The following is an 8,426-nucleotide window of genomic DNA, read 5'->3' as shown; positions in this document are numbered from 1 at the left end:
TTACCCAGTATATGGTACAATGGCAGATATGATTGTTTTTCGTTTTTATTTCAACTAAGATATAATTAATCCTTATTGGAAGCAAAACCAGCCTATTGGGTTTATTTAATGTTTAAATGAATTTCTAGTAATAAGGCATGAAGACCCAAATTACGGAAAGATCCATTATCTGGAAAACCCCAGGTCCCGAGCATTCTGGATAACAGGTCCCATACCTGTACAACTAAATATAAGTTCAGTGATTCAAAGGAAAGCAAAATCAGTTTTGATGCAATTTATACAGTGAATGTTTGCGTTTGTAAAGAAGAATGCAGACACTGATATTTTTAACAGCCTAATATTCCCTTTTCTTAAATTTCTGTAAAGGAATAACTCAGATTTGATAAATGTTTCTTCATGTTTGGATTTGAAGTGGAATGTGCAGTGTTCCCAATGCTCATAGCCTGTACAGAAAAATTCTACAGAGATTAATTTTTTTCACCTATACTAAGCACAACTTGGCCACCATACATTACAGTTTAGTATTATTATAAACACTAAAGTGTTATGAAATCAACAAGATGGCTGCAGTTTAGCTACAGTATGTGCCATAGCAAGTACGCATGCTGAATATGAATTCCCTGTACTACTAAGCACAACTTGATGCTACAGTGGATTATCTCATAACAAAAAGAGACTCTGTGCTATAATATAACAGCACACAAGTGAAATAATACAGAATATACATTTTTTTATTTAAACTTTATTCATTTGAGCAATGGTATAAAGTTTATACTCTCACCAGCAATTGTTCTCATCACTGCAGTATATGTAAACTGTAAGTAAGTGCAGATTATGATGAAGACAGGAGATCATAATATTGACGTATAAGAGGATTTGTTATCATACTTACCGATAAATCTCTTTCTCGTAGTCCCGTAAAGGCAGCACAGGGTACCAATGGGTTAATACAGCAATCCCTCTAGGAGGCAGGATGGAACTAAAACTTCAATCCCTCATAGGGGATCCTCCTCTTCCCTGTATTGACCCCGCCTACTTTAGTTTCGACTAGCACAGCTTATAAGTAGGAATATAGAAAGAATATGGGTGGGAAACTCCCTGTGCTGCCTTTACGGGACTACGAGAAAGAGATTTATCGGTAAGTATGATAACAAATCCTCTTTTCTCGGTCGTCCCTAGGCAGCACAGGGTACCAATGGGTTAATACAGCAATCCCTCTAGGAGGCAGGATGGAACTAAAACTTCAATCCCTCATAGGGGATCCTCCTCTTCCCTGTATTGACCCCGCCTACTTTAGTTTCGACTAGCACAGCTTATAAGTAGGAATATAGAAAGAATATGGGTGGGAAACTCCCTGTGCTGCCTTTACGGGACTACGAGAAAGAGATTTATCGGTAAGTATGATAACAAATCCTCTTTTCTCGGTCGTCCCTAGGCAGCACAGGGTACCAATGGGTGAGTCCCAAAGCCAGAAGAAAGGGTGGGAAGAAGAAAGTTATTAGGTCGAGTTTTGAATTTAGAAAAATGTATTGAAACAAAGGCACTAACATGGCCAACAGACTCTATATTATTAAACAACAGTTTGAAGAACTTTTCTGCCAAAACTGGCATCAGCTGATGCGAAAACATTGAATTTGTAGAATTTTGTAAAAGTGTGTAAGGACGACCAAGTAGCCGCCTTACAAATTTGTTCCATGGACGCCTGATTGTAGAGTGCCCATGAAGCACTTAAACCTCGCGTGGAATGAGCCGTTACCTTCAGAGGTGTCGGTACAGCACAAAAAGAGCATCCGTCTTTCTAAATCCTTCTGTTCTGTGAAAATAGAATTTGAGTGCCCGTACCACATCTAAACTATGTAAACGGTGTTCCGCTTTGGAGACTGGTTTAGGACAAAATGAAGGCAATACAATTTCCTGATTGAGGTGAAACTCTGTTGCTACCTTAGGTTGAAATGCTGGAACTGTTCTTAATACCACTTTATCTTCATGAAAGATACAGTATGGAGGCTTGCAACTTAGAGCCACAATCTCAGATACTCGCCTAGCTGACGAAATGGCCACCAGAAAAGCTGTCTTCCAAGTTAGAAACCGCACCTCGGTGGTAGCAAGCGGTTCAAAAGGACGCCCCTGCAGTGTTTGTAAGATCAGGTTCAAATTCCAGGGAGGCAGAGGGTGTTTGTACGGAGGTTTTATGTGCCCTACGGCTTGAAGAAAAGTCCTTATGTCTGGAAAAGACGCTATTTGTGTTTGAAAGAACACTGAAAGTGCCGATACCTGCACTTTGAGGGAATTTACTCCGAGCCCCTTGTCCATGCCCTCCTGAAGGAATTCCAGTATCATCGGAATTGAACAAGTTTGATAGCATGCTTTCTTTGTTCTGGCCCATGTAATGTAATTGGACCATATACGATGATATGTGGTACTGGTTGTTGGTTTGCGTGCTTTTAACATAGTGTTGGTTACTTTTTCTGACAGACCTTTGTTCCTCCATATGGAGCTTTCAATAACCATGCCGTCAGGGAGAGTGTCTCCAACGTAGGGTGCCAGCAGGGACCTTGCAAGAGAAGATCTGGTCTGAGGGGTAGTGTCCATGGAGGGGCAATTGACAGTTTTCTGAGATCTGAGAACCATGCCCTTCTGGGCCAAAACAGTGTTATCATTATGGCAGTTGTGTGAAAGAGATGAAGCCTTCTGAGGATTGGATAGATCATTGGAATGGGTGGAAAAATATATACGAGTTGAAATTCCCAGGGAGTAGTCATTGCGTCTATTGACCATGCTTCCGAATCTTGGTACCTGGAACAGTAGCATGTTAGTTGACGGTTGAATTTGCTTGCCATAAGGTCTATTTGTGGTATCCCCCATCTGACTGTAAGCTGTTGGAATACATCTTTGTGTAACATCCACTCTCCTGGGTCTAGAGTGGTTCGGCTTAGGAAGTCTGCTTCCCGATTTAGTTGTCCCGGGATATAAACAGCTGCTAATCGGCTTGTATTGTTTTCCGCCCATTGCAAGATGCGAGCCGTCTCTTTCCAGGCAGCTTTGCTGTGTGTACCTCCTTGATGATTTATATATGCCACTGCGGTGGCATTGTCTGTTTTGACTTTTATTGGAGATCCCTTCAAAAGATCTGACCAGTGTAATAGAGCTAGGTAGATTGCTCGTAGCTCCAACACATTGATGTGTAGTGAGGTTTCTTCTTGGGACCACCGACCCTGAACGGTTCTGTGGTTGAAAACACCTCCCCAACCCGAAAGACTGGCATCTGTGGTGATGATTTCCCAGCTTGCCACCGAGCAAAGTTTCCCCTTGGATAGGTTGTTTGGGTGAAGCCACCAATGAAGGGAGGATTTTGTGACTTCTGAAAGGAATACCGGGTAGTCTAGTTTGTTGTAATTTCTGCGCCATTTTCGAAGAAAATCTAATTGGAGTTCCCTCATGTGAGCCTGTGCAAAGGGTACGACCTCTATGGCAGAGGAAATGAGTCCTAGCAGTCGCATGCAGTCTCTGGCCGAGATTGATTTTTGCGACATTGCTTGCTTTGCTGCTGTCTGTAAGAGGAGCTGTTTTTGTGGAGTGAGAAAAACTTTGTGTTGAGATGAGTCGAATCTGACTCCCAAAAAAATTATGGTTTGTGTTGGAATCAATGTGCTTTTCGCTTTGTTGATCATCCAACCATGAGCTTCTAAAGTTCTCTTGCAGAGGTTGGTGTGAGTAACTGCAGTTGCGTATGATGGTGCCCGAATTAATAGATCGTCTAGATATGGAAGAACGCAAATATCTAATTGTCTCATGTGTGCCAGAGTCGCCAATATTTTGGTGAAAACCCTGGGTGCAGTAGCGAGGCCGAAGTGTAGTGCACGGAATTGAAAATGTTCCTTCTGTATCGCGAATCGTAGATACTGTTGAGACTCTACATGGATAGGTACGTGTAGATAAGCGTCCTTTAAGTCTATGGCTGTGAAAAAATCTCCTTGCTCTACGTTTGCGATTACTGACCTCAAGGACTCCATTTTGAATGATGGAACATGAAGAAATTTGTTTAAGAACTTCAAATCTAGCACTGGTCTCAGTGAACCGTCTTTTTTGGGTATCAGAAAAAGATTTGAATAAAATCCCTGATGACGTTGATCTGGTGGTACTGCTATTATGGACTTGGTTTTTAGCATCTCTTGTATAGCTGAATTTAAGGCCAGCCTCTTTTTTGGAAGAGTTGGTACGGATGACTGGAGAAATCTTTGTGGAGGAGTCCTCCGAAATTGAAGTGTATAGCCCACTGTTATTATATTGTGAACCCAGGCGTCTGATGTTGTTGATAGCCACATCTCCCTGAACCATAGGAGGCGCCCTCCTAACTCCTTTGATATTTCGGGAGAGGCTAGTTCTTCATGCATCTTGAGGTTTTTCTGGTGTACCCCTAGGTGTACGCCTTTGAAAATTCCAAGACGATTTCTTGGGGTGACGAAAATTGCTCTTTGATTGGTTGGAGTAAGACTGTTGTCTGGAACGTGGTGGAGAACGCCTTCCGAAGTTTGAAGACCTGAAAGGTCGTCTTGTTTGGGTATTTGTAGGTCTGGATCTTTTGTCTTGAGGCAGAAAGTTGCTCTTTCCTCCGGTAATTTTGCTTATTAGAGCATCTAGTTCTGGGCCAAAAAGTGAGGACCCTGAAAAAGGTAGAGAAACCAGATTTTTCTTAGATGCCGGATCCGCACTCCAAGATTTGAGCCACAGTGCTCGTCTTGCCCCTACCGAAAGGGCTGATGCCCTAGCTTGTAATTGGAGTATATCCATGGAAGCATCACATAAGACGTGTGCTGCATTGAGCACCTTTGAGAGATGACCTTGCATGTCAAACGCTTCGTCAGCTGATAAAGCTTCTTCTAACCATAGGACCATGGTACGAGAAACACATGCTGATGCAATTGATGGTTTAAAAGCAGCTGTGGAGGAAGCAAATGCGCCCTTTAATAGATTTTCTGCCTTCCTGTCCATAGGATCTTTGAAGGCCGTGCCATCTTCTAGCGGTATAGTGGTACGCTTAGCTAATCTGGCAATAGGTGCGTCAACTTTGGGTATGGTTTCCCATTTGTCTTTATGAGTCTGGTTGAATGGGTACATTATATCCATTCTTTTGTCTTTAACTGCTCTGCGGTCAGGATTTTTCCATTCTTTCGAAATGGCCTCCTGTACTGTTTCATGTACTGGGAAAAACTTTTGTTTTCTTTGAGTCGGACCAAACATTTTATCTAGAGTATTAGCCTCTTTGTGTTCCTCTTGTATACCTAATGTCAGAAACATGTCTGCTAGAAGTGAGTGCATAGCTTCAGCTTGGGATTTGTGTGTGTTTTCTGAATGAGAATTAGTTTGTTCTGAATCTTCCCAGTCAGAGTCATCATCCTGAACAGCTCCTTCTTCTGAGGAATGAGATTCCTCCTCTACTCTATGTGAAACATGAGATGTCTTGGCTACTGAAGTAGAGGCTTGTGCTACCTGAGCTGTAGCTAGCTTTTCTATTGCTGTTGACATTGATAACAGAGATGATTGAAAAGGTTGGAACCATTCAGGAATTTGTTTGTCCTCTGAAGTAGAATCGGTTTTATTTTCTGTATTGGCTTTGCGTTTTTTGTGGTATTGCTGCATTTCCTTTTCTTTCTGTCTCTTTTTAGCTGACACTGATGCCGTATGAGAGCCTGATAACGTGTCTAGCTTGTCCTGTGAGGACACATGCGTTTTGGTAGGGTCTGAGGCCATGTTAGGCTATAAATATAGCTTAAGTAAATAAGAGAAACCAGAAAAGTATGCTAAGAATCAGCGCAATAGTAAAGCAGAAGGAATAAGCTGTACTAGTAGTAACTATACGTAGACAATACCTTCCGCTAGGTTCCGGCCGCCTGTTTGTACCGTCTGCGACGATGTAATTAGATCGTTTGGTACAAGTATGCGCTTCCGTTCTTCCGTGCGCTGCGTATCTAAAATGGCGGGCGGAACTGTTGTGGCGCGAACGACAAATCCTGTCGTTATCCGCGCAGTGTTTGACTGAAACAGCCGGTATTCACACTGAAAGTCTTTAGAGGAACGATACTCTGGCAGCGCTAAAGCATACCTTTCACTCTGTTCCCTTTATGGCAGCGCTGAAGCTTGCCTTGCAATGGATATGCATTACATACAGTATAAATGTGTGGCAGCGCTTAAGCATACCAAATCCAGTCCAAATGTACGTAGTTATGCTCGAAAATGTTCAAAAAAGAAGAAAATACAATTAATATAAGATGTAAGGGAGCTAACTCCCCACACATCCTACCTCCTTCAAGCAGGATGGAAAAAACTAAAGTAGGCGGGGTCAATACAGGGAAGAGGAGGATCCCCTATGAGGGATTGAAGTTTTAGTTCCATCCTGCCTCCTAGAGGGATTGCTGTATTAACCCATTGGTACCCTGTGCTGCCTAGGGACGACCGAGAAAATTGGTTTTCTGTCATAGTGACACATGACAATCTTTACATTCCATTAAAGTACAAGGAAAGTCTAAAATAGAATAAGGCTAGAAATGCTGTATTTTGTATACTAAACATAAGCATGAACTTACTGCACCACAAAGCCTAATCAAACAAATGATTTATGCTTTCAAAGTTGGCCACAGGGGGCTTTCATATTGTAACTTTGTTAAACATCTTTGCCTGACCCTGCACATGCTCAGTGTGGTCTGGGCTGCTTAGGGATCGTCATAAACAAAGCTGCTTGAATTCTGCATGCCTGGTAAGTAAGGTGGGGGCTCCCCCTGCTGTTCATAAGTATGATTGTTTCTCTGCTCAGCAGTTAGGGACCATCTGACAATTCCTATCCACAGCAGTAAATGAAGGGAGAATTTCACTGCATACAGTCAGGTTTCTTATAAAAACGGTACACATTTTTTAATTTTAATTAAAGTATATTGGAGAGGTTTCTTTTTCATTAAAGAAAGTAAAAATGGGATTTTATTTTTTTGCCTTTCCTTGTCCTTTAAACAAACCAAGCAGCAACAATTTTTAAGCAATGTGGTCTTAGTTATAATCTTATAATACACAAAAGCCATAATATCTTGTAAATTATATCCTTATAAACTGTGACTAGTGATGTCGTCAGTCATAACCGGTGAGTGGTGATGCCATTTTTGTCACGACTCACTAAAACGTGTGTATTATAATAAAAAAGTACTATGATTAAGGGATACATTCCCGAAACGCGTTCCCAATAAACCTCATCCAGAAGTGCCGTTTGCCTGTTGAGTCTTAATAAAAAAGTACCCCTTGTTGGAAAATATGAGGATATTAGAAATAACCTCAGAGTTCCATGACCTGTATAAAAACATGGTTAAGAAACTCCTCGGTAACTTATAATATCCTTATATTTTACAAGAGGGGGGTACTTTATTCACTATATATTTTACAATAGAGGGTACATTATTCACATTATAACCACTAGGCACAAAATGATGGGGCATCTCCTAAAATGCCCCAAAAATGTTTTGGCTGTTGTGACTATGTATTAAAATCTCCCTTCCCACATATTGATCGTGAGCAACATGTTGCTCTCTGACCCCTTGAATGTTTCTCCCGGTGACATCAAAGCAGGTGCTTCTTCTTGAATTACTGGCTTGAAGACAAGCTTTAGTTGCATAAAACCATGTGTAATGCCAAACAGGGCATCTTGTAGGCTGCAAGTCCACATAGGAGCTACTAATTGCCAATAACATCCCATATTTTGCACTCCAGGAACTTTATGCAACATTATTTTACACTTGAATGTGGCTCATGGGTAAAAAGGGTTGGGGAGCCCTGGCCTAAAGCATACTGTTAACACGTAACACATTGGGATATAGTCTGGCTGTTGTAAATAGGTCCTGGCATTTCAAGTACACAGAAGCCCAAACAGTCCCCACAGGGTAACTAAATAGTGACTCTATGGCATCTTACAACAGCCCCTCTAGCATCTTCCAGAACCCACAGATTGCCAGTCCCGGCCTGACCTTTGTAGCCTCTTCCCAGCCCTGCTGGTGGGGTTTCATCCATTTCTCAATACTGACAGACACTGGGCCTCATTTACAAAAGGCTAGGTGCAACAACACTGCACTAAATAAAGCCCAGAGCTAGTGAAGTATCCCTAGCCCATTTAGGACTGCTGTGCTTTGTGCCACATTATGATCTGGCACAAGGCACACAGGGCTGTCAGGCTCAAAGAAAAGCCCTGCACTTAAAGGAACAGTAACACCAAAAAATAAAAGTCTTTTAAAGTAATGAAACTATTGTATTGTTGTGATGCACTGGTAAAACTGGTGTGTTTGCTTCACAGACTCTCCGGTATATAAACAAGCTGCTGTGTAGCCACGGGGGCAGCCATTTAAAGCTGAAAAATGAGCAGAAGCCCAGGTTACACAGCAGATAAGTATCTG

This window comes from Xenopus laevis, chromosome 2S (assembly GCF_017654675.1).
Source record: "Xenopus laevis strain J_2021 chromosome 2S, Xenopus_laevis_v10.1, whole genome shotgun sequence".
NCBI lineage: Eukaryota > Metazoa > Chordata > Amphibia > Anura > Pipidae > Xenopus > Xenopus laevis.
This window is presented reverse-complemented; position numbering follows the sequence as displayed.